Raw genomic sequence first — 26,726 nt, forward strand, 5'->3', positions numbered from 1 at the left:
ATAAACTATATCCGTATCATGCTACAGTATATATCAGCTGGTGTTAGTCCAGGGGATAAGGTGATCTAGTTATAATACTTATACACTGTATCTGTATCATACCACAGTATATATCAGCTGGTGTTAGTCCGGGGGATAAGGTGATGTAGTGATAATACTTATACACTGTATCTGTATCATACTACAGTATATATCAGCTGTTGTTAGTCCGGGGGGGTTAAGGTGATGTAGTGATAATACTTATATACTGTATCTGTACCATACTACAGTATATATCAGCTGTTGTTTGTCCGGGGGATAACGTGATGTGGTGATAATACTTACACACTGTATCTGTACCATACTACAGTATATATCAGCTGGTGTTAGTCCGGGGGTATACGATGATGTAATAATACTTATACACTGTATCTGTATCACACTACAGTATATATCAGCTGGTGTTAGTCCGGGGGAATAAGGTGATGTAGTGATAATACTTATACACTGTATCTGTATCATACTACAGTATATATCAGCTGATGTTAGTCTGGGGGATAAGGTGATGTAGTGTAGTGATAATACTTATACACTGTATCTGTATCATACTACAGTATATATCAGCTGGTGTTAGTCCGGGGGATAAGGTGATGTAGTGATAATACTTATACACTGTATCTGCATCATACTACAGCATATATCAGCTGGTGTTAGTCCGGGGGATAAGGTGATGTAGTGATAATACTTATACACTGTATCTGTATCATACTACTGTATATATCAGCTGGTGTTAGTCCGGGGGATAAGGTGATGTAGTGATAATACTTATACACTGTGTCTGTATCACACTACAGTATATATCAGCTGGTGTTAGTCCGGGGGATAAGGTGATGTAGTGATAATAATACACTGTATCTGTATCATACTACAGTATATATCAGCTGTTCTTAGTCCGGGGGATAAGGTGATGTAGTGATAATACTTATACACTGTATCTGTATCATACTACAGTATATATCAGCTGGTGTTAGTCCGGGGGATAAGGTGATGTAGTGATAATACTTATACACTGTATCTGTATCACACTACAGTATATATCAGCTGGTGTTAGTCCGGGTGGATAAGGTGATGTAGTGATAATACTTATACACTGTATCTGTATCATATTACAGTATATATCAGCTGGTGTTAGTCCGGGGATAAGGTGATGTAGTGATAATACTTATACACTGTGTCTGTACCATACTACAGTATATATCAGCTGGTGTTAGTCCGGGGATAAGGTGATGTAGTGATAATACTTATACACTGTGTCTGTACCATACTACAGTATATATCAGCTGGTGTTAGTCCGGGGGATAAGGTGATGTAGTGATAATACTTATACACTGTATCTGTATCATACTCCAGTATATATCAGCTGGTGTTAGTCCGGGGATAAGGTGATGTAGTGATAATACTTATACACTGTGTCTGTACCATACTACAGTATATATCAGCTGGTGTTAGTCCGGGGGATAAGGTGATGTAGTGATAATACTTATACACTGTATCTGTATCATACTCCAGTATATATCAGCTGGTGTTAGTCCGGGGGATAAGGTGATGTTGTGATAATACTTATACACTGTATCTGTATCATACTCCAGTATATATCAGCTGGTGTTAGTCCGGGGGATAAGGTGATGTAGTGATAATACTTATAAACTATATCCGTATCATGCTACAGTATATATCAGCTGGTGTTAGTCCGGGGGATAAGGTGATGTAGTGATAATACTTATACACTGTATCTGTATCATACTATAGTATTCTGTAAATGAGGATTTTTACAAAAGCCAGAATCTCTCAGACAACAATATTGGAGAATTTATAATGAGATAGTCTGGAATTAATGACCCATAGGAGTCTAATCAGTGAAGAGCTTTCCTAACCCTTCCCAAGACTCCAAAATATCCAAATTAATTGTAGTATTCTATCTAAGAAGTCTAATTATGCCTTCTGCAGTCCTCGATCCATAATTATTAATGTCTCACACTCGTGTATATATAATGAAAGAAAGAAAGATACATTTCATGCAATACGACTGCTCATGGAGGGGTGTATATACCAAAGTGAGGGATTTTAGAAGCGGAGATGTTGCCACAGCAACCAATTAGATCCTAGTTATCTTTTATCTAGGACCGTCTACATTTGCTAGAATTTTATTGGTTGCCATCAGTAGTATCTTTGTACTTTTTTTATTTATTTAAATATTAGAACGTGTTTATTCACTAGCTCTAAATAAATGTCATCCTGTAGAATCCACAAGTTTTGTAAAACATTTCTATTTCTAAAGGTTTTTTTGAAACTAAAAAAAATTCATTGCTGAGATCAGAGATGATTTAATTCAGTCCCAACATGAAAACCGCACAGAAAACCTAAACCTAAAACGCGTACTATATGTACCGGCATTGCATATACTGAAGCACTCTCCAGTACAGAGCAATAACAGCTGTGCAAAAATTTCTCAGACAGCGTCAAAAAATGTTTTTGAAAATCACATTCTAAAACACGAAGACACACCGTATCAGTGTCCCGCGTCCCCTCGCAAGGCTCGCTATGCTCGCCATGCTTCGGGCGTGGTGCCTTGGCACACCATTACATTCTCCTTTCATGCCCTAGTGGAGAGTAGGGCATGAAATACCGCCTGTCGGCACAAAAAAAAAAAAAACTTTTGACGTATGAGAATGGTTCTGATGTTACAGTCAGTTAGTGCCAGCTTTTACTGTAGTATCTTATTGCTTTTTGGCAACGTTAACCAATACATCTGACATAAGCAGTGGGCACATATGTTACAGTATATACTACCAGAAAATGTCCCGGGCCTAATCAGTGTGATGGGTAACGTAACTTTCACAGGGTCCGCAGCACATCTAGAGTTACTTATACTGTATATAAGCCAGCTGCTTGCAGTCAGATACTGTATGTTTCCTGTGGAGCATCCGTCCGCAGTAACTAGCTGGTGTAATATAATGTCTGCCAGCCGGGAGCCATTGGGAGCCGGTGGTAGAGTCTGCAGTCGTACAAATAAAATCCCAGTTGCTAGAGTATAACAAAGCGCAGAGAGGTAATAATCACTGACACCGCAGCTGTTATAGACGCTGCTCTGGTACAGCGCAGACACAATACTATAAATCCTACTTACTCAGAAATCCATGCAGAGACCATAGACACACGGGGAGAGGAAGAAGCAGGGATAGAGGGATTCTAGCTACCATTTTGAACTTAGGGGTGATCATTAATAACAGGGGGGCGGGGTGGATAAAATAACTTAAAAAAACTGGAGGGGGGTAAAATAATAATAAAAAAAAAAAATACATGGGTCACAGAGTACAGACTTTGCTGTATGGGGTGTTGGGGTTGTATTATTAGATTTTAAGAGGGTCTATTGCCAATGGTTGGGTGGGGAATCTATTATGGGAGTTTATGGACACAGCGGGATATATAATCAAAGAAGGGATGAAATGTGTTTTTGATAAATTCTTAAATTTTTCTTAATCCCGATGAGATTTCGATTTTTTTTTTTTTTGCATACAAATGTTACCAAATTAAATGTATTTCAGCATATTTTATTTTTATTTCAGCTAATACTGTCCAATATTGGGTGTAGACAGTTTCTACTACTTCGACAATCCTACAAAACTGGACACATATTAAGATGGGCGCATAATGCAGGGTTGCCTACCTGACCCTCTCCTTCAGGGAGAAAACGCTCTGTTCCTGGGCTTCCCTGGTAATGTAGGATTGCCGTCACCTGTGGAGAAACACCTTTCTTATCAATTACCTAGCTCCCCACAGGTGCTGGCAATCATACATTATCCATACCTCCCAGCACGTCCCTCTCCAGGAGGACACAATGCTCTGTTCCTGGACTTTCCTGGTAATGTATGATTGCCAGCACCTGTGGTGACACCTTTCTTATCAGTTACCTAGCTCCCCACAGGTGCTGGCAATCATACATTATCCATACCTCCCAGCATGTCCCTCTCCAGGAGGACACAATGCTCTGTTCCTGGGCTTCCCTGGTAATGTATGATTGCCAGCACCTGTGGTGACACCTTTCTTATCAGTTACCTAGCTCCCCATAGGTGCTGGCAATCATACATTATCCATACCTCCCAGCATGTCCCTCTCCAGGAGGACACAATGCTCTGTTCCTGGACTTTCCTGGTAATGTATGATTGCCAGCACCTGTGGTGACACCTTTCTTATCAGTTACCTAGCTCCCCACAGGTGCTGGCAATCATACATTATCCATACCTCCCAGCATGTCCCTCTCCAGGAGGACACAATGCTCTGTTCCTGGGCTTCCCTGGTAATGTATGATTGCCAGCACCTGTGGTGACACCTTTCTTATCAGTTACCTAGCTCCCCATAGGTGCTGGCAATCATACATTATCCATACCTCCCAGCATGTCCCTCTCCAGGAGGACACAATGCTCTGTTCCTGGACTTTCCTGGTAATGTATGATTGTCAGCACCTGTAGTGACACCTTTCTTATCAGTAACCTAGCTCCCCACAGGTAGGGTTGCCACCTCAGGCATCTTCGATTCCTGGAGATTCCCCCCCCCCCCACACACCTTTATGTGCGCATGCGCTCCCGGAAAAGTGGGCGTAGCTTTGAAAAGGGGCATGACCTCTTCAGTAAAGTGGGCGTGGCCTGTAATACATACATGTACTGAAGTCCCTATTGTTACATTTAATAACACATTTCCCCTACTGACAACTCCTCCACAGAGATACCTCATACATCCTCCCCTCACCCTGACACCAGTGACAACAACTCCACAGCAACCTCCGCCACCCCCTCACTTCTCTAACATGCATATCTGCCCCAAACACTGACCGTCCACACACACAAATCTTTCCCCCCCCCCTCCACACTGGCCTCACCATTTCCTCAGCTGACAGCACAGACGCAGTGGCGTAACTATAGCCCCGCAGCCCCCGCGGTCGCGGGGGGGGGGCGCTGTGCATGTGGGGGGGGGATGCGGTGCTATAGTAATGCCCCCGCCCCCCATCCCCCGCAGGCTTACCTGTCTGCGCGTTCCGGCTCCCCTCCTGGCTTCAATTAATTCTATGGAGACGGACCACGATAAAATGGCCGCCCCATAAAGCAGACAGTTCTCTGAAACTGTCTGCGGTATGGGGGCGGCCATTTTATCGTGGTCCGTCTGCATTAAATTATTAATTGAAGCCAGGAGGGGAGCCGGGACGCGCAGACAGGTAAGCCTGCGGCGATAGGGGAGGGGGGGTGCAACGGCGGCCGGGGTAGGGAGGCCGGCGGGGAGGGGGGAGGCACCGCCCCATTAACGGTGGGGGGGGGCGCCCCAAACCAAGCTATGCCACTGCTCAGACGGCAGAGGTCCCTTGGGACTGAAACACAGCTGCAGCCGGCTTATCTCTCCTATGAGGCTCAGTTTGGGAGGAAGCGCTGCTGCAGCATCCTAAGCTGTTGGCTACACAGTGCTCCTCCATCCTCTCCTGCTGCCCAGTATAAATATTTCTGGAGGTAGAGGGAGCTGTGCGGCTGGCAGCAACTTGCAAGTGCTGGAGACGCACTGTGCATGCCCTGTGGCCTTTCTGGCACCCGGAGCTCGCACTCCGCTGGGAACCACCCTCCCTATGCCCCTGACAGTGTGCACACTCTGTTGGGAGGCTGTGAAAGCTTTCAAAGTCACCCGGATTCCGGGAGAATCCCAGAATCCGGGAGACTGCAAAAATGTCCTGGAGGGTTGCCACCAATTCAGGGAGAATCCAGGAAATCCTGGAGAGGTGGCAACCCTACCCACAGGTGATGACAATCACACATTACCAGGGAAGTCCAGGAACAGAGCATTTTCTCCCTGAAGGAGAGGGGCAGGCAGGCAACCCTGGCATAATGGCGCATGTGCAGTCTCGCACCATCGTCTGAACCAGGCCCTAAGTAACAGCTGCGTTTGCGTGAATACACATTTTATTGCAGCCTGGTTATTCGCTTTTTCAGAAAAGTCTTCTATAAACACAATTAGCCAGAATAATAGGCCAATATCATTAATATAACTTAATTAACTCAACTTATTATCTTTGTTTTATCAGCCTATTGCAACATGTTTCCAGACTAACAAGTGTGAAACGCGGCGATTCAGGCGGCAGAAAACGAATAGATTTTGCAGAAATTTCCTGAACAGGGCACAGATAAAAAGACACGGTGTCCCCATTACAATCAGCACCTCATATTATTCAGCTGCAAAGGAACAGCATAATTATATTATTGGGTAATAAATAACATGCTGGGACCAGACGTGTAATTGTCTCGCATGTAGCTTTGATCTACAATATAATTAAGCTTCGGACCCTCTTTACAACAAAGGATTGAGCTAAGCGGGGGGATATTCTGTTCGTTGGCGGAGAACAAAGAATCAACAAGGTTTTATTACCTCTAATTCAATTAAATCAACATGTAACATATGCAGGAAAGGCAAGCCTCTATTAAACATTTCTTGTTTCCTTTTGAAATGCCAAAACGTGAAATGTATTATAATAATTTAATTTCAGAGAATACATAGTATACAAGTGCTCAGTAGCTGGTAATACATTGCCTGGCCTTCAAACTTAGCTCACATCCAGAGTACACCGTGACTCATTGCTGTCGGCTACTGTCTGCAATAAAAGAATGATTTAATGGACTGTTATTTATTTAGTGCCTATCAATCGTTGTCGAGGAATTATTAATTTTATTCAATGATACATTTTTTATTTCACTTTATTTAGTTTCTCGTTATATTCTGTTGTATACACAAGGCAATTTTTTTTGGAGAGCGCTCCCTAAACACACCCCCACTGTGTCTCCGCCGTGTCTCCTGGGGCTGGGCAGCGCTGTTGTGCACTATCGGCTGCTGCTGCCCCACCTGCAGTGCAAATAGGTTTATCCATTAAAGAGAGAATTTTCTTTTGCAAGTGAACCAGAATCAGGCCCTAGGGGTGACATTTAATAGGATGAGAATTTTAGTAACTTTTCAAAATCGCCCATAATCTCACTTTTTGAAATCACCCCCCCCCCCCCCCCAATAAAGAGGCCCCCCCCAGGCTTCACCCATCCAGGGCAGAAGCTTGGGGCTGTCACCGGAGTCCGTGGGCTGTGGACACCGGCCTCATAGGGTTAAAACACTCATTCATAACATTGCATAACATTGCTTTATACAGGTGAACTACAAGTGCCAGCAGGCCTTCCCCGCATGCTGGGACTTGGCGAACCACAAGTCCCAGCATGTGAGGCATTAATGGGCCCGCTGGGACTCGTAGTCCACCTGTAAAAAGAATGTTAAAATAAAACACACACAGAAAACTTTATTACACACACAAACACACACCTCACTTTTACACCAATTTACTTACCGACCAGCGCTGTCCTTCCTCCTCCAGAGCCAGCTCACCCCGCAATGACAGCGGGGTGAGCTGGCTTCCTCCGGCGCTGATAACAGCTTCTATAGCGCTGTCCCAGTGCTACAGAGGCTGCTAGCATCCTTGGCTCGATGCTTTTCAATGGAGACGCATAGCTCAGCCAATCAGAGCTGAGCTATGCGTCTCCATGGAGATTCATCGACCAACCACGCTAGCAGCCTGTCCCAGCGCTATAGAAACTGTGATCAGCGCTGAAGAAAGCCGGCTCACCCTGCTGTCAGTGCGGGGTGAGCTGGCTATACAGGAAGGAGACCAGCACTGGATTGGTAAGTATATTGGTGTAAAAGTGAGGTGTGTGTTTGTGTGTGTAATAAAGTTCTACCTTTCTGTGTGTGTGTATGTTTTATTTTAACATTCTTTTTACAGGTAGACTACAAGTCCCAGAGGGCCCATTAATGCCTCACATGCTGTTACTTGTGGTTCGCCAAGTCCCATCATGCGGGGGAGGCCTGCTGGCACTTGTAGTTCACCTGTATAAAGCAATGTTATGAATGAGTGTTTTAACCCTATCAGGCCGGCGTCCACAGCCTATGGACGCCGTTGGTGGTGGGGCCCCTTTATTCATTTTTTGGCCAGCTTATGCGCATGTGCGGGCCCCAGCTGAAGTTTCTCTTGGCCAAGGAGCTCGCAGCCTGAGTGGGCGTGCCCACAAAAAAAGTCAGTGCACCCATAGAATCGCTGGACGGACACCAGCAAACGCATGCATGCCCCTTTCTGCTCGGTGCAGGCAGGTGACGTCACATGACATTAGCGCCCACCCCGAATTCTCTTCTCGCTTACTTACAGAGGAAAAATCATTTGATGGTGAGAAACATCGTATGATTTTTCCTCTGTGCTGGTGTATACGAGCGGATGTGTAAGCGTACACATCTGATCGCATGGTAGCACGGGAAGCAATGGGGGGGGGGGGTGTCGTGCATTTGCCGAAGCAGCGTTATCCTGCTCACTAGGCAGCCTAGCGAGCAGTGCTGAATCAGGCCCATAGCGTGTAAGTACCACCTGCATCAGCTGATCCGCTGTCTTCTTCCTCAGCTCCCTACACACAGAAGCAGCTCACTGAGCAGAAACTGTTTCATAAATATGAGTGTGATTTGCATTCCTCATAAGCGCAGCTCATTACCACTGACCTCACGTGTTCCGCAGCCCTGCGCCCCTCACTGCAAGCTCTTGCCAGACTTCTTTAGCTTTTCACTATCTATTACCTTCCACACTCTGCTGAGTTTTTCTCTTTCAAAGTTGCCAACCATCAGAACGGCATTAGTGATCTTTTCAACTAATCACAGCAGACCTTGAGTTCCCGAAAGTTTCTCGGATGACTTTGATCGAAGTTGAAGAACAGATCAAAACTTTCGCTGAAGAGAAACCAATCATGATAATTATTCCTTGTCACCGCGGCGCATTTCTGCAGTAGTATTCTGTGCTGGATATTACCAGGTTACAGTATTAACGGGAAATATTGAATCGCAAATGAGCGAATGCGGCAGATTAATCATCAACGACGTACAGTATAAAAATACCAACGGTCCGATAATGTTTGTTTATACACATAATTATCTTGAATAATGTTTACAAAACTTTCTATGTGTCAATTATTACCAATTAAAGGAAATGTGACTCATTCATTAATCAAGGACTATATACAGATTCCCAATGTGATCAGCGTCATTTCTGTACATGATGGACTGCTCCAGCTGACTATAGTACTTATGTGATTCATGGTTTCAGGGAGAAGACCTCCATGACTGTAAAGGAGGGGGGACTGCAGAGGCGTGTTTGTCAGGAGCTTCTGAGATGGGGATCCGGAGTTAAGTGATCTGTTAAGCGTGGATCGCTCAACACACAGCGCTGGACACCTGTGATACACTGACAATGTGTGCTGCTATGTTAATGCTATGTTAATAGGCAAAATGCTGTAATCTTAGCAGGAAAGAGAGTGCATGCACTGTCCAGAGCTGGCCCTAGGCCTAAGCAAAAAAGGCAAATGCCTAGGGCACTTGGAAAGCCAAGGGGTATGCATTCCAAGCCTAGGGCTGGCTCACCTTGATAGCCGGCAGTGGCAGGTGTGGAATAGTTACAATGTGTATAAGGGTAAGGGGTACTACTGTGTGGCGTAACATGAATAAGGGACACCTGCAAGTCAAGTAATATGAATAAGCCGAGGCATTACTATGTGACATAACATGAATAAGGAACACTACATGTCGGGGGTGATTCAACATAGATCGGACGGGGCAGAATGGTCGGAGGTCTGCGCATGTGTGTATTTGCACATGTGCAGACCACCGAGGTGTTCGCACGGGTAGGGGAGTGACCGGGGCGGTCAGGCGGCAGCAAGAGGGGAACTCGGAGCGTTTTATGGGAGTCCCCACTACGTCAGCGCCTGTCCCATCTTTCGCAGAATCTGACGGAAATAAAAGTCAGTTTAGACTGAATTTATCTCCGAAGGGGAGAGTTCAGCCGGGTGGTGGGCAGCGTTAAGCTGCTCGCTAAGCAATGAACAAGTGCTGCTTAGCGAGCGGTACAGAATCAAGCCCTTCGTATAATGTGAATAAGGGATACTACTGTGTGGCGTAACATGAATAAGGACACTACATGTCATGCAATGGGAATAAGGGATACTACAGTGTGACATAACGTGAATAAGGACACTGCATGTCATGTAATGGGAATAAGGGATACTACAGTGTGACAACGTGAATAAGGACACTGCATGTCATGTAATGGGAATAAGGGATACTACAGTGTGACATAACGTGAATAAGGACACTGCATGTCATGTAATGGGAATAAGGGATACTACAGTGTAACATAACGTGAATAAGGACACTGCATGTCATGTAATGGGAATAAGGGATACTACAGTGTGACATAACGTGAATAAGGGACACTATCATGTGATGTCATAGTGAATAAGGTTGCACTACTACAGTATATGGCATAATTTGATTTGGTACTATTGTGTGACCATGCCCCTTCCCAAAAAGACCACTTCCCTTTCTGAGGCATACCCCTTTGGAATGCCCATTCACCATGAATGCCCATGACTGCTGCCACATCAGTAGATCCTCTGGACCCCTCCCCATGCATGCCTTTCCATCAAGCCTTTCAGCCCTATGTCTACCTTTGGCCTCATCCCTCCCCATGTGTTCCTCTAACACCCTCTATACAGATGGACCCCCCCCCCCCCAGCATCATTCAGCCAGGGGCTTGTGATAGAATCGCCAGCTGCAAGCCTATTGGTTGACACACAATAGGGCAACACAAGAAAGTTTTTCATGATTTTTCATGATTAAGTTGTTCTTACTTCACGATCCACGTGGGCATAGAGTACGATTATAATGCTGTGACGAGCGCAGCATTATACTAATACCGTGCCCATGTGGACATGGACAAAAAAACATGTGTCAACATTTCCCTGTGTCGACCATTGCTTGTGTCAAACTTTTGTCAATATCAACCTACAGTAGTGCATTTCATCTTTTTTTGTATGTGTCGATTTCCTACTGACCAATAGTGATTGATCTAGCGACTGTCAGCTTATCCCCTCTCCCCATCTGTAGCTCTGCCACACCCAACATCCCTTCTGTGCCTTTGCCCCCTTCCCAAGGCTGGCGGCTGTTGATCAGAATTTAGCATGGAGATTATTCTATGACAAAAGGGAGCCAAGCAGTGATGATTTTAGGGGTTGGGATCATTTGGTCTACAGCATGATGGTCGACAGTCATTAGGTCGACACCATTAGATCGACTTGAGAAAAGGTCGACATGGGAAAAGGTCGATATGAGAAAAGGTTGCCATGGTTCTAGGTCGAAAGGTCATTAGTTCAACAGGTCGTTAGTTCGCCAATGTCTAGGTCGACAGTCAAAAGGTCGACATGGGGTTTTCACTGTTTTTTTACCTGAATGTCAACACAGTTGACATGGACAGTTTGAAGTGCATCGCATCCCCTCGCATCGCTCGCTGCGCTCGCAATGCGTCGGGCACACTATTTTATTCTCCCACCACGCTCTAGTGGATGGTAGTGCATGAAATACCGCCTGTCGGCACATGTCGGCTCAAAAGACTGTGAAAACCCCCATGTCGACCTTTTGATTGTCGACCTAGACATTGTCGAACTTATGACCTGTCGAACTAATGACCTTTCGACCTAGAACCGTCTACCTTTTCCCAAGTCGACCTAGACCCATGTAGACCTTTTCCCATGTAGACCTAATAGTGTTGACCTAATGACTGTCGACCATCATGCTGTAGACCAAATGACCGCATCCCGATTTTAGTGATGCAAGTAAAAGAAAAAATAGTCACCCAAGCGCGGGGACAATCGAAGGCCAATACACAGCCGAGCAGTGTGATGGTATAAATGGGGCTCACCCACAGTATATAAGTCTGTTATGGCGTCAGTAGGACTCTTTTTGAGATGCTCTTTAAGCAAAATGTTAATATTTTATGACCATTAAAGCCGAGACGGAAAGCGAATATTGGTTGCAAATTCCAAATCGCTCCCGTGTGAAGCGGGGGCAGGTCGATCGTGTTATATAAATTGTTAAGCAATTTTTTTTTTTTTAACACTTGCGCTTGCGTTTAAATAAAGTGTTTCTGCTTGTCCGGAAATGCATTTAGAGTCATTTGCAGAAAACACATCGATTATCAGGAAAGTTTTTGTTGTTGTTGAAACGTGTTTATCCATTTATTTATTTATTTCGCAGAATGTGTCAGAATGCATTAGCGGAGGAGAAAGACGAATCCGAATTGTATGTAAAAACTATCATTAAACCAAATCCCCAAATTATAGGGACGTGAAAAACATTTTACAGCTAATAAATACTTAGCGCAAACACCTTTTCTCCATCGCGTTCCCCTACTGTTCTTAGCAAGCTTTTAATCCTTAATTAATGGGTCTTATAAAGGGCAGAATAGTAGCCCAACACATCGAATATATGAAATTATGGGATAAGCGGAGAGAGCCTGTGAAGGTCATATAATATAATGACAATAATTATGTATATTGTGTGATTTCTGCACTTTTGTGGCTCTTTCCGAAGCTCTTGCATTGATTCATTACAACTTAATGGAAAAGGTTACACTCTGTAAACTCTGATTTCATTCACACTATTTATTTATTCCTTAAATTTTGTTCTCTGAAATGTATGACTTCGCAAAATAGCCAGCAGATTGGTTAGTGGTAGAGAAAAAAGGAATTTAAAGCAGACATTTGGTATTTATATTTTTTTCCCTTTATTGGCTTCTTCGGGCTGCTTTTAATGATGGATAATTGTACAAAGTATCATGGACTACCATGGTAACCACAGTCAACTATCACACTAAGGTAGTAATAAAAACACCGTATTTGCCGGCGTTTAAGGCAACTGGGCATATAAGACGACCCCCCCAACAATAGGAGGGCCCCAGGAGGGCCCAGCTAAATACAAAAAGGCCCACGACTATCATGCCCATAGGCCGGAGGGGCCTGATCTGTACCCACGGGCCTAGTGCCCGATCACCCGGTGGTCTAGAGAGGGGTAGGTGGCCTGGGGCCGCCTACCTGCTGTTGGGAGAGGCCTCTCAGGATCTGGCTGCCATCTTTCTTCTGCCGCTGGCCTGTCCTGGCCAGCGGCGGTGCCGCTTCTCCTCTTCCTGCAGAAGGTGCCGGAGATCTTCTTTCTTGATCCCGGCATCTTCTTGCCTCTTCATCGGCCGCAGGAGGTTTTTTCCCCGCCACAGTCTTCTGTGCCGGACTCCGGATTCCTCTTGCTCCTCAGCTGGAGGACTTCCTTCCTTGCCCTCCCGGCGGCGTCTGACGTCAGACGCCGGGGGCAGGGCCGAGTACGGCGCGGCGAGCGCACCTGTACTGTGGGTGCGGGGATCATGCAGCTGATCCCCACGCCCGGCTCCCCTCCATTAACCCTGTTCATCCTGTACCCGGCGTATAAGACGACTCTCCCACTTGGAGGCATGTTTTTCAGGAGAAAAAGGTCTTCTTATACGCCGGCAAATACGGTATCTGTGCTAAGTTATTAAATAAGACCCACTGTCCACACAGCAGTAGTTCAAGCTTTGATTGCCCTTACAATCCATGCAGGACAAGTGGGGTCTATGTGACCATTGGGTACAGCAAAGAGAACAATTACCAGGCCCATTGCCTTCCAGGGGCCAGACATCATGTATGATTCTAGTTTACTTAACCTAACCAATACTTGCCTACTTTTGAAAACTTGTTTCAGGGAGATTATAGTTGGTATTAGAATTTCACATACTGTACAAACATATACACTCACAGCCAGGGCCATGTGGATAAGGGATACACAATCTTTAGTACTTTTTGGTTTTCCAAATAGGACCCCGACAGACAGGCAGCCACTAAGCATAGGACCCCAGCAGCAGGTAGGGAAAGCTGGTGGAGCAAGTAAGATAAGCTTCAGAAGCTGGTAGGGAAAGCAGCAGGTAGGGAAAGCTGCAGGAGCAGGTAGGGTAAGCTGCAGGAGCAGGTAGGGAAAGCTGCAGGTAGAGATAGCTGGAAGAGCCGGTAGGGAAAACTGCAGGTAGGGAAAGCTGCAGGAGCAGGTAGGGAATGCTGCAGGTAGGAAAAGCTGCAGGAGCAGGTAAGAGCAGGTAGGTAATGATTCAGGAGCAAGAAGGGAAAGCTGAAGGAGAAGGTAGGGAAAGCTGAAGGAGCAGGTAGGGAAAGCTGGAGGGGAGCAGGTAGGGTAAGCTGCATGAGCAGGTACAGTAGCTTTATAAGTCTTCCTGAACCATAGATTGACTCCTCACATGGACATAGACTATTACCCCTACTACATTTCCCCCCTACCAGCCATAAACTGGTGCCTCCCTTACACACAGACTGCCACCCCCTCCTGCCCCACCTAGGCCATAGACTGACACCCCTTTTCCTTGGACAAAGAGTAAAGCCCCTAATGAGCCTGCAAATAGATTACTGCTCCGCGATTCCCCTTGGAGATAGGCTACCAACCCACCCACAAAAACTATACCACTGGACACAGGCTCTGGGGACTGCATTGGCTGCAGCCTCCAGCAGCCAGGTAGGGCTATTAGAAAGGCAGCAAGCCGATTACCACAGGAAACACTTTTTGTTAATTGCAGTTTGGACTGGCAGACTCAAACTGTGAAAACACCAGTTTTTGATTGGTAGAAAGGGCATCCAAAAACCAGCAAAATTTACTGAGTAGGATGAGAAATCAAGGATTCCCCCAAAGCAACCAATCAGCTTCTGTCATTTATCGAACACAAGTTCTGCACTAAATCTCTTTCCAATTCTTGATCTATCTCCCCCTATATACCAAATAAAATGACTTAATTTCTTATCTTTAGGCTAATGTAGTATTTTGCTTGGTGATGCTTTTAAAAGACAATCCTATGAAGATCTGTAGCAGATGTTGCCGCACGTAGACCGCAGCTATCAACAGCTCCTGGAAGCCCCGCTTCTCAGTATGCAAATCAGGCTCAAGAGAAGTCAAAGAGAATCAGCGGAGCGCAGTTCAATAAGGGATGCTGGGTGTAGACGCCACAGCAGGGACCATGAGGCAACTAGTGGAGCCAGAGGCGTTGTCAGGAAGGGCTTAGGCAGCCTTGCGCACTCACCATCAAAATGAGAAATAATTCCCATTCTGAGCCGCACACACATTGTTGCAGTCACTCCTAAGGATATAGAAACCAATATATAACCAATGTGTAGGACAGGAAGCTGTAAGACATTCACGCTTCAAATCACTGTGCGTCTGCCATACTGTGGGACTCATTTGCATTGATATAGGGATAATAATAATCTTCCTCTTCAGAGATGGATACTAGTTCTCCTCGTAGAAAGAAATAGCAACATTGCCCCCAACAGGTTCAGGGAGTGAGAAAACATAAACAAAGTATTATAATGGCAGAGTAGGATGTATTGTAATATGACAGTGCTACAGTCATTGGAAATATATAGTATGTCAGGTATTCTTTACCTAGAAGGGCGCCAGCGATTGAAATCGCGGGCGTCGGGGGTAAAATCGCGGGTACATAAAAATCTGCTACCCGCGATGACCGCGATTTTCCCATAGGGAACAATGTTAAAAAGGCTGATTGAGCGCGATTTTCATGTAAAATGCCTCAATGCCCGCGATTTGGCCATAGGAATCAATGTTAAATGGGCCACAGAGCCCAAATAGGCACAATTAACCCTGAAATGTCCCCCCAAATTTTTAACGCCACCCCACGATCCACGCCAACCCGAAGCGTGGCGAGCGCAGCGCGCCCGCGAGGGGCGGCGGTACGCGTCCTCCGACCTTTTCATGCCCTACTATCCACGTCGGCGTGGAGTTGAGAATAGAATAGTGTGGCGAACGCAGCGAGCCACCGAGCCCGAAGCGTGGCGAGCGCAGCGAGCCCCGCGAGGGGACGCGGATACCTTCACAGGTAAACGCGTCCCCTCGCGGGCTTCACAGGTCTCCGCGTCGCCACGGACACCTGTGAAGCCCGCGAGGGGACGCGTATAACTGTGAAGGTATCCGCGTCCCCTCGCGGGGCTCGCTGCGCTCGCAGCGCTTCGGGCTCGGTGGCTCGCTGCGCTCGCCACACTATTCTATTCTCAACTCCACGCCGACGTGGATAGTAGGGCATGAAAAGGTCGGAGGACGCGTACCGCCGCCGCTCGCCACGCTTCGGGTTGGCGTGGATCGTGGGGTGGCGTTAAAAATTTGGGGGGACATTTAAGGGTTAATTGTGCCTATTTGGGCTCTGTGGCCCATTTAACATTGATTCCTATGGCCAAATCGGGTCCATTGAGGCATTTAACAGTAAAATCGCGTCGGTCGGGCCATTTAACATTGATTCCTATGGGAAATCGGGTGCATCGCGTCGCGGGCATCGCGGGTACATTTATGGACGGCCGCGACGCGACCAACGCGATTTCCATGTTTAACATGGGTTTCAATGGGAAATCGCGGGCATCGCGTCGCGGCCAGACATAAATGTACCTGCGATCACCACGACGGGCGCCCTTCTAGGTAAAGAGTACCGTATGGTCATTTATGGAGCCTGTAACCTCCTTAGAATGCCTGGATTCCTTCAGTGATTTTACCCTTTTCCCAAAACCAGTTTCTGATAGGGATGGCCATCGACCATCGATGATTCAAAATCATTCATGGTTTATGGCCTATGTCGAATACTTTTGCCATCGATGGAGGAGAACCAGATGGTTTCCCTCCATCGATGGAATTGCAAAACAATGTTTTGCTTTTTTTTTGGTACCTGTTTTCTAGAACGGCGCCCACGATTTCCATCGCGTGGGCACGATTTCCATGCGATGCGATGCAATTCGATTTTTACAGATGTATCGGGGCTTATCCTTGCTGGCGATCCGCCAGCAGCATGCTGCTGGCGGATCGCCAGCAACACGGCGCCTCTATCTGACTGAGACGCGCGTACGTCCCCCACGCACGCGCGTCTCAGTATCCGGGCGGTGGGGCGGCGAGGCGGACGCAATACTGTCCGCCTCCCGCTCGACAGGGCTGGGGGGGACCTCTGGCCACTGTGGGGGGGGGTGCGGTCGCCCGGTGTGGGCACCGGGCGACCGAGGGCAGCACCGTCGGAAGGGGACGCGCGCGCACCTCGTGCGCGCGCGTCCCCTTCCGGCATACAGATGGCGGCGGGGCAGGGGATGGCGATGGTGACGCCATCGCCATCCCCTGCAAAGATGAATCCCGCTTCATCTGTAATTGTACAAGCACCCATGCCATGAGATGTGATGGGTGCTTACAATGAGATGTAACCCCCAGTATCCACGCCATCCCGAAGCTTGGCGAGCGCAGTGGCGGTACGCGTCCTCCGACCTTTTCATACCCCCACTATCCACGTCGGCGTGGAGTTGATTTAAGATAGTGTGGCAAGCGCAGTGAGCTACCGAGCCTGAAGCGTGGTGAGCGCAGCGAGCCCCGTGCAGGGCCGCGCAATACGAGCCCGAAGCGTGGCGAGCACAGCGAGCCCCGTTAGGGGACACAGATAACTTTATATGTATTCTGCGTTCCCTTGCCACGCTTCGGGCTCGCTGCGCTCACCACACTATCTAAAATCAGCTCCACGCCGACGTGGATAGTGGGGGTAAGAAAAGGTCGGAGGACGCGTACCGCCGCCGCTCACCACGCTTCGGGATGGCGTGGATACTGGGGGTTAAATCTCATTGTAACTATCCATCACATCTCATGGCATGGGTACAATTAAAAATCGCTGGCATGCGATGCTATGCGATATTTAATTGTACAAGCATCACATCGCACACCACTCAATAAGGTACACAATGCCATGCGATGGGCGCCGTGCTAGGAAACAAGTACCTTTTTTTTTCTTTTCAAAGTGCCGGGACACGGAGCATAGCTCCGCCCCTGACACCCGTGAAGCCCCACCCCCGTGTTTTGATTGGCCCACAAGCCAATCAATTAAATACAATGGATGACCATCGATATGTAAAAATATCGATGGTCCTCCATTGCATAGTTAAGCACTATCAATGGGCAGTTGCAGAATTGTCATCGATGGCCATCCCTAGTTTCTGAACACTCTCATGGGGCCAGGTAAAATGGAGAGGGTGTAGCCACCAGGTGGGGAGGAAACTCTGGGAGGGGGCAGGACCCCCCAAAAAAGGGGAAGGAGAGAAACGGCTTCCGCTGCCTCTCTCGCCAGCTCAGCACGCGGCACTGAGCATCATGAGCTGAGCTGGAGAGAGAAGCTGTGCTGCGGCATCTCTCTCCCCACTGCATGGCTCCCTGCAAAGGGGTAGGGAGGAGTTGGCCCTGGGCCCCTCTAGCAGACCCGGGCCCGAGTAAAAAGTACCCCCATGACGGCACTGCGATGGGTGCTTACAATGTGATGAGCACACCAGGCCCCGCAAGGGGACGCGGAATACGAGCCCGAAGCGGACAGTGGGGGTATGAAAAGCTCACTCGGAGGATGCGACGAAAGGACCGAGCCCGAAAATCAAAAGGTCCGAGCCCGAAGCGTGGCGAGCGCAGCGCGCCCCGCGCGGGGACGCGGAATATGAGCCCGAAGCGTGGCGAGCGCACACGGTTTACTTTACATGTATTCACACACACACACAAGCACACACACACTTCTGCACATTACACATTTTTGCAAGATTTTCCATAATTGTTTTGAAGGAGGAAAATGAGAGATAAGTGTATTCATCTGCACCTTAATGAGTGATATAAAGTCATCCTGGTAATAATAACGCCTTTCATTAATCAGTACACAAACCATGACAGACGCAATGAAACTCAGTCATGAGGGCTGCACCCCATATTAGCTAAGCCTTAAATCCGAGGGTGTTAAGTTTAACGGGCAGTGCGGAGCGTCGGCGTAGATCTGAGCATTGCAGTCCACACTTGTGTCTGGAGGCTAAAAAGGTTTGTCATTGAGACACATCTCAGCTCTGTAAAGGTAGTATTATATACACATATACACACATATATATATATATATATATATATATATATATCTGGTACTTGTTTCCTAGCACAGCCACAATCTTGGGCATCGTGTACCTTAAAGTTAAGGTACACGATGCCCGCGATGGCGCCGATTTCCTTAGAAATCAGGTCCATTTTGCCGCCAAAGGCGAAATCGCGGGCATCGCTTCGGTCGCGACCATTAACATTGCCCCCGATGCGACCGACGCGATGCCCGCGATTTTTCCATAGGCTTCAATGTAAAAATAATTTTTAACATTGAAATCGGGAGCATCGCGTCGGTCTTGGGAGCATCGCGTCGGCCATTATAATGGCACAAGATGAGATGGACTTGATTAAGTCCATCTCACATAGGAAACAATGTGAAATGGGCCAATATGACCCATTTTACATTGTATATGGCCCCGTCGTCACCCCACGATTGACGCCAACCCGAAGCGTGGCGAGCGCAGCGAGCCCGCGAGGGGCGGCGGTGCGCGTCCTCCGACCTTTTCATTCCCCTACTATCCACGTCGGCATGGAGTTAAGAATATAAAGTGTGGCGAGCCCGAAGCGTGGCGAGGGGACGCGTATACCTGTGAAGTTATACGTCTCCCCTCGCAGGGCTCGCTAAGCTCGCCACGCTTCGGGCTCGGTGATTCGCTACGCTCGCCACACTTTATATTCTCAACTCCACGCCGACGTGGATAGTAGGGGAATGAAAAGGTCGGAGGACGCGCATCGCCACCCCTCGCGGACTCGCTGCGCTTCAGGTTGGCGTCAATCGTGGCGTGGGGTTCAGGGTGTAAAATTGGGGGTCTAGGGAATATTTTACATTGAATCCAATGTAAAATCGGGTCCCAGGGACCCTATTCACATTTGATTCAATTTAAAAATCGGGTCGGTTCCGACACGACCACCCCGATGGAAATCGGTGTGGCCGTGCTAGTAAAAAAGTACCATATATATATATATATATATATATATATATATATATCATTCTTTCTCTTCTCGCTGCGCTCTTCACGCCAGGAAACTCCTCAGCACATTTTTTATAGTTTACGGAAATCATCATGGAAAGTGATTGTGCTGGATTGCCAGTATTATAAGAAAACATTTCTTGCTATTTCTAAAAACTGCTGTGAATGTCGTATACTCCGATATAAAGACACAACACTTACTTTCCTGTGTGGAACTGTTATATTAAATGCTTTATTACTAACCACAAAGATCATTTTTTTATTAAAGAGTGGAAATGCCTACAGATTGTAAGCTTGCGAGCAGGGCCCTCCTACCTCTATGTCGGTTTGTTTACTACCCGCTTTGTTTGATCGCTGTTTCCGATTGTAAAGCACAACGGAATATGCTGCCGCTAGATAAGTAACAGAAAATAGACACAAGCAAAAGGTTGACAGGAACGTGGTTGACAGTGAAAAGATTGACACAAGTTTTTCATGTTTTTTTGGTGTCTCTACACCACGCTCGCCATGCTTCGGGCGCAGTGCCATGCTCACTATCTTATATAGTCAGTTAAAAAAAAATAGCATGAAAAACTCGTGTTGACCATGTACATGTCAACCGTTTACTTGTGTTGACCTTCTGTCAATGTTGATCTAGTGTTTGCCAACCATTTTAAGGCGTCTAAATAGTCGCGGTGGACCATTAGTGGTCGAACAAGTCATTGTCGATCTAGACATCAATGATCCGTCAACCGGATGCGCTTCTGCAGGTGGGGAACCTAAATCAGTAAGTATTGTATTCTTACCCTTTCACTCTACCCCCCTTAACCGTTTTTTACATGCCTAGCCATAACAACCACTTAGTGGCTAACCGTCACCTTCCCCCCCTAACCGGTTATGGTGAAGCGGATCAAAGCTGTCTAGATCAGGGCTAAGCAATTGCGGCCCTCCAGATGTTGATGAACTACACATCCCAGCATGCCTTGCATCAGTTTCAGCATGGCCACATAGCAAAACTAATGCAAAGCATCCTGGGATGTGTAGTTCATCAACATCTGGAGGGCCGCAATTGCCCAGCCCTGGTCTAGATGGACCATGTTTTGGTCGACCACCATTAGTAGAACCAGTCTAGTTAGACGCCTAAAGATAGCCAACCGCATCTAGATCAACTGTAACGAAAGTTAGACCCCACCGTTAGAGTGATGGGAGTGCGGCCAACGGTCACATTTTTCATGTTTTTTTTATCTAGATGTGGTTGACTATTTTTAGGTGTTTAGATAGAGGGATTCGGCTAAGCACGGTCTACCACAACATGGTCAATCTGGACATCGTAGATCCGTCAACTGGATGTGGCCCTAACACCCACCCCCCCCTTCCCCAACCCCAATGACTAAACCTACCCCCCCTTCCCCAACCCCAATGACTAAACCTACCCCCCCCCCCCCACACACACACACACACTTGACATACTTGCAATACTTAAATCTGCCCAATAGATGGTCCAAGCCTGCCCAAAAGTGACTTAAACAGGCGTCTTACCCTCTTTAACCCTCATAGACTTTGCAAAACTTGCCTTAAACATTCCTGTTTCAATAAACCAGGTTAGGAAACACAGCAGCCAAACCAGATACCTCGTAACCTGCTCCTCTGCATACCGTAAGGGTGGCTGTTTTGCAAACATCCCCCCCTATCCCCCTCCCTTCATACAGTGTGGTCCGCTCATTCATCTGGAGAACAAATTGGATTTTTTTCCTATTTCTGTACAACAAGATGACATATGGTGAAACAAACGACTGGTATGAATTATTGGAAGTCACACGTCAGCCCTCGCTCTCTAACTGATGGTTTGGCATCCTGAGTAATCAATGTTTTGTTAGGAGTAAGCAGAGATGAGGTCCTCGGGGTGGAAATCTTTCATGGTAAGCACCACTCCGGTAACGTATTGACCTGCTGAACGCCTGGGAGAATCAATGGTGATGTCGTTTACTGATCATGGAGGAGAAATGACGCTGTGCGCCCGCCACTTCAACGATTGCCATTTTATTTTTACAGAACACGTTGTTCAATGAATATGTCTTCTATGTACTGTAGATTGCAACCCCCGCCTAGTACTTTGGGGTCTTTCTATTTTACGCTACAATATATGGGAGGTAATTCATACATGGTCGTACGGCTGTGATTTAGCAGCGCCGGCGTTCAGTTAAGATGACGCCCTGCTAGAGTGAAATCCCGCCTTCCAGATTTCTGTGTTCGCTGAGCGAAGACATCGCAGCCTAGCAAATACTGTATGTCCAATACCCCTGGTAACAGGCTCGCCATTGAATGATTTTTACACCGGGCACCAGTCATCTTCGGGCCAGAGTAGCCAGAAATTTACTCAGCGTTTGCTAGGGAAAAAGGTCCTCAATCCCCGCGGGATTGATATGAAATCCCGGTGGTCGGAATCCCGGCGTTCAAAATCCAGACGTTGGAATCCCGACCGACGAAATCCTGACAAGGGGTGGACGTGGTGCCTTGCTACGCTCGGCACACTAATTTATTCTCCCTCTATGGGTGTCGTGGACACCCACGGAGGGAGAAAGTGTCGGGATTTTGGCGGTCTGGATTTCGGCGGTCTGGATTCCGGCGTCGGAATTTTAAACACCGGGATTCCGACCGCCAGGATTTGAACTGCATCCCTTCCCCGCAACTATTGTCCCGGGGAGTCTGTAACGTGCCAAAGCTGTTGCCTGGGCTTGCACATGCGTGGAAATGCACGTGTGCATGCACAAACCCAGACCATCGGGACTGATGGCTGAATTCGGGTTGACACCATCCTCAATCGGCCTCTTGGAACACAGTGGAACGTTATACATAAAATGGGTATAAAACAAAAACCTACATTAGACAATCACGGAATAGCACAATAAAGCACACACAATACAACCAAGAGTCATTTACAAAACATGGGAAACAAAAACCACACAGGGATAAATTATAGGTGTGGACACACGGTGCGAATTTGGCTATCGATTTTGACTATATAGACTCAAAATCGATAGCAAGTTAGACAAAATTGCAAGTTAGAACTCCCATCTAATTAAAGACACAGTGCGCTTCTATGGCGGATATATATTTTACTTGAAAGAAAATGTCCGAAGCCTTATTTCAGAAATGTAGCATTGTTTTATATTCTGTGTACGGGCCATAAAGCATACAGGTCCCCCAGGGAATGTTCTCATGGCAGGCTCCTCATTTGGGCTATAATTTATTACACAGCATATTTTCTCCTTTTGTTATTTTCCGTTAAGGGTATGATTTATGTGTCTCTTCTACTGGACAAGTGACAAGACTCGTCTCACCGCTCCGCATTTATTGCCCTAACCATAATGTACATTCCCACACCCAGACGGTTTTAATTTAATGTGAAAATAAGATACACGATCGGTTGGACCATTTATAGCAGTTCACATTTAAATGTAAAAAATATTTTAAAAATTCAGTGTCATACAATATGCAACAATTGTGTGTGTGTGTGTGCTTATGTGTAAAAAGTGACAACAAGGCCGCTTAATAGTGCAAAATTAACACTGCAGTGTTGTGCACAGCAGTGACACAGCACAGAAGCCACACCTCCTCTTTGCCGTCACTTGCAGAAGGCGCTCACGGACATTAATGCATGCGCAGGTCTCTGAGAACATGATACCCGCTCCTTGTTCCAGGCACATCTCCAGTGTGTATGCACAAATCACTCTGTGGCCACTTTCCTAGTGATTTGTGTCTGCAATGCAGAGATGCAGAGGGTGAGTATAATTTATGGGTGCAGGGTGTGTGGTGTGGGGCCCCTGGACCAAGGGCCCATGTACACCACACAAACTGCACCCATTACACTTTAGAAATGCCTATCATGTGGAGGATATTTCTGGTTGCTGTAGTACTGTATGTGTGTGTTTGGGGGGATATTGATGTAATGGGATGTTAATCTAAATTTGTGGGACATAAGGAGAAGTCTTATTTGATACTGATTTAATGGTGGAGCTGGCTGGAAAGCTTAGAGCTGGTTGGAGGGATTAGAGCTGGTTGCAAGGTGTAGAGCTGGTAGCAGGGTTTAGAGCTGGCTGGAGGGATTAGAGCTGGTTGCAGGGTGTAGAGCTGGTAGCAGGGTTTAGAGCTGGCTGGAGGGATTAGAGCTGGTTGCCGGGTGTGGAGCTGTGGCAGGCTTTAGAGCTGGTAGCAGAGCTTGCAACTGGTTGCAGGGTTTAGAGCTGGTAGCAGGGTTTAGAGGTGATTGGAGGGATTAGAGCTGGTTACAGCGTTTAGAGCTGGTTGGATAGCTGAATGCTGGTTGCAGGGCTTAGAGCTGGATGCTGGGTTAAGAGTTGGTTTCATGGCTTAGAGCTAGTTTGAGGGTTTAGAGCTGATTACAGGGTTTAGAGCTGGTTGGAGGGCTGAATGCTGGTAGCAGGGCTTATAAATGAAGGCATGTCTTAGAGTTGGTCCTGGGTTTAGAAATAGTTCCATGGCTTAGAGCTGGTTGCATGGCTTAAATCTGGTTGAAGGCTTATAGCGGATTGGAGAGTTTAGAGCTGATTCTAGTGTTTAGAGCTGGTTGGAGAGTTTAGATCTGGTTGCAGGGCTTAGAGCTGGTTGCAGGGATTAGAGCTTGTTGGAAATTTTAGGGCTGGTTTGAGGGCTTAGAGCAGGTTGGAGGGTTTAGAGCTGTTGAAGGGTTTAGATCTGCTTGCAGGGTTTAGAACTGGTTAGATATCGTAGAGCTGGTAGCAGGGATTAGAGCTGGTTGAAGATCTTAGAGCAGATTGGAGGGTTTAGAGCTGATTGCAGAGTTTAGATGTGGTTGTAGATCTTAGAGCTGGTTGCAGTGCTTAGAGCGGGTTGGAGAGTTTAGTGCTGGTTGCAGGGATTTTACCTGGTTGCAGTGCTTAGAGCTGGTTGAAGGGCTTAGAGCGGATTGGAGGGTTTAGAGCTGGTTACAGGGTTTAGAGAAGGTTGGTGGGTTTAGACCTGGTTGCACTGATTAGAGCTGGTTGAAGGGCTGCTTAGATCTGATTGCAAGGCTTAGATCTGATTGCAGGGTTTAGACCTGGTTGCAGTGCTTAGAGCTGGTTGAAGGGCTTAGAGCGGATTGGAGGGTTTAGAGCTGGTTGGAGATCTTAGAGCTGGTTGCAGTGCTTAGAGCGGGTTGGAGGGTTTAGAGCTGGTTGCAGTGATTAGATCTGGTTGCAGGGATTAGAGCTTGGTGAAGGGTTTAGAGTTGATTGTAGTGCTTAGAGCTGGTTGCAGTGCTTAGAGCTAGTTGCAGTGCTTAGAGCTGGTTGCAGTGCTTAGAGCTGGTTGCAGGACTTGGAGCTTGTTGAAGGGCTTAGAGCGGATTGGAGGGTTTAGAGCTGGTTGGAGATCTTAGAGCTGGTTGCAGTGCTTAGAGCCTGTTGGAGAGTTTAGAGCTGGTTGCAGTGATTAGAGCGGGTTGGAGGGTTTAGAGCTAGTTGCAGTGATTATGCCTGGTTTCAGGGATTAGAGCTGGGTGAAGGGTTTAGAGTTGATTGCAGTGCTTAGAGCTAGTTGCAGTGCTTAGAGCTGGTTGCAGTGCTTAGAGCTGGTTGCAGGGCTTGGAGCTTGTTGAAGGGTTTAGAGTGGATTGGAGGGTTTAGAGCTGGTTGGAGATTTTAGAGCTGGTTGCAGTGCTTAGAGCAGGTTGGAGGGTTTAGAGCTGGTTGCAGTGATTAGAGCGGGTTGGAGGGTTTAGAGCTGGTTGCAGTGATTAGACCTGGTTGCAGGGATTAGAGCTGGGTGAAGGGTTAGAGTTGATTGCAGTGCTCAGAGCTGGTTGCAGTGCTTAGAGCTAGTTGCAGTGCTTAGAGCTGGTTGCAGTGCTTAGAGCTGGTTGCAGGGCTTGAAGCTGGTATCAGGGTTTAGAGCATGTTGGAGAGTTTAGAGCTGGTTGCAGGGTTTTGAGCTGGTTGCAGGGATTAGAGCTGATTGCAGTGCTTAGAGCCGGTTGGAGAGTTTAGAGCTAGTTGATAAAATTGGGTGAAATCAGGCCCTAATTGTGTAGAGAGGTAATAGACTGGTAAGAAGTGTCACATGAGTAAAAAAAATAGTCACAAAAAAATTGCTAGATTGTGTTACAATATAATCATTACCCCTCAAAGCAGCCAGGCCGCACCAAACCAAGCAGCCCCACGGGACCACATGGGGGGTATGTGTGTAGGGGCCCCAGTGCATTGCTTTGCCCAGGGCCTACGACGCTGTTAAGACCTGTAGTCGGGCACCTGAAGATTGACATTCTCCTTATTACACAACTAGATATAGCTGCGGCGTGGCTTTCCTCTACGGAATGGAAATCTTCTCTTCCTGTAAGACATCGGGCACCCGCAGATCAGTCAGAGTCCTGTACGCAAAGTTCTCTATTCACTTTTTCCTCTGAGACGTCTTCATTATGGCAGCTTAAATAGAGACATTTCATAAAATATTAACTTAAAAACTACTGTTTTAGTTTGTCGAATTAGAGTGTTTCTGTTTTACTCACCAGGGGATGATGAAAGCGAGGCTCGACCATCCGTGGGATGGAATGTGCTGGTTCCAATTACACGCCATCGTAATCATAAAGACATTGACTCGTATATATCAATCTGTCATTTTTATTGCTTTCATTTCGGTCCTTTCTCTATTAATCTTTTATTTTAGTTTAAATGGTATGATTCTCCTAGGATGTGGTGATTACCTTATGTAATTCCTCTACGCTCAGACCGCAGCCGCACGCCCGGGCTCCCCTTAGCAAAGTCACCGTAATCTGTCTCCCAGTGGTTCAGTTCCATCCCGCGGCCACAGGGGGTGCGACTTCCTGTCGCTTGTTGATGTCCTATT

At 46.9% G+C, this 26,726-nt stretch overlaps 1 long non-coding RNA gene across 2 annotated transcripts in view; it reads left to right on the top strand.

Annotated features, from left to right (window-relative positions):
- The window catches only part of LOC146058665 (uncharacterized), a 28,606-nt gene extending 21,926 nt beyond the window's left edge, over positions 1-6,680 (top strand). For both annotated transcript variants that reach the window (XR_014469888.1, XR_014469887.1), the window contains exon 4: positions 6,101-6,680. This is a non-coding gene — a long non-coding RNA (uncharacterized LOC146058665). The remainder of the gene's footprint in view (positions 1-6,100) is intronic.
- Positions 6,681-26,726: the final 20,046 nt, after the last annotated feature.

Source organism: Crinia signifera, chromosome 2 (assembly GCF_055691185.1).
Source record: "Crinia signifera chromosome 2, ASM5569118v1, whole genome shotgun sequence".
NCBI lineage: Eukaryota > Metazoa > Chordata > Amphibia > Anura > Myobatrachidae > Crinia > Crinia signifera.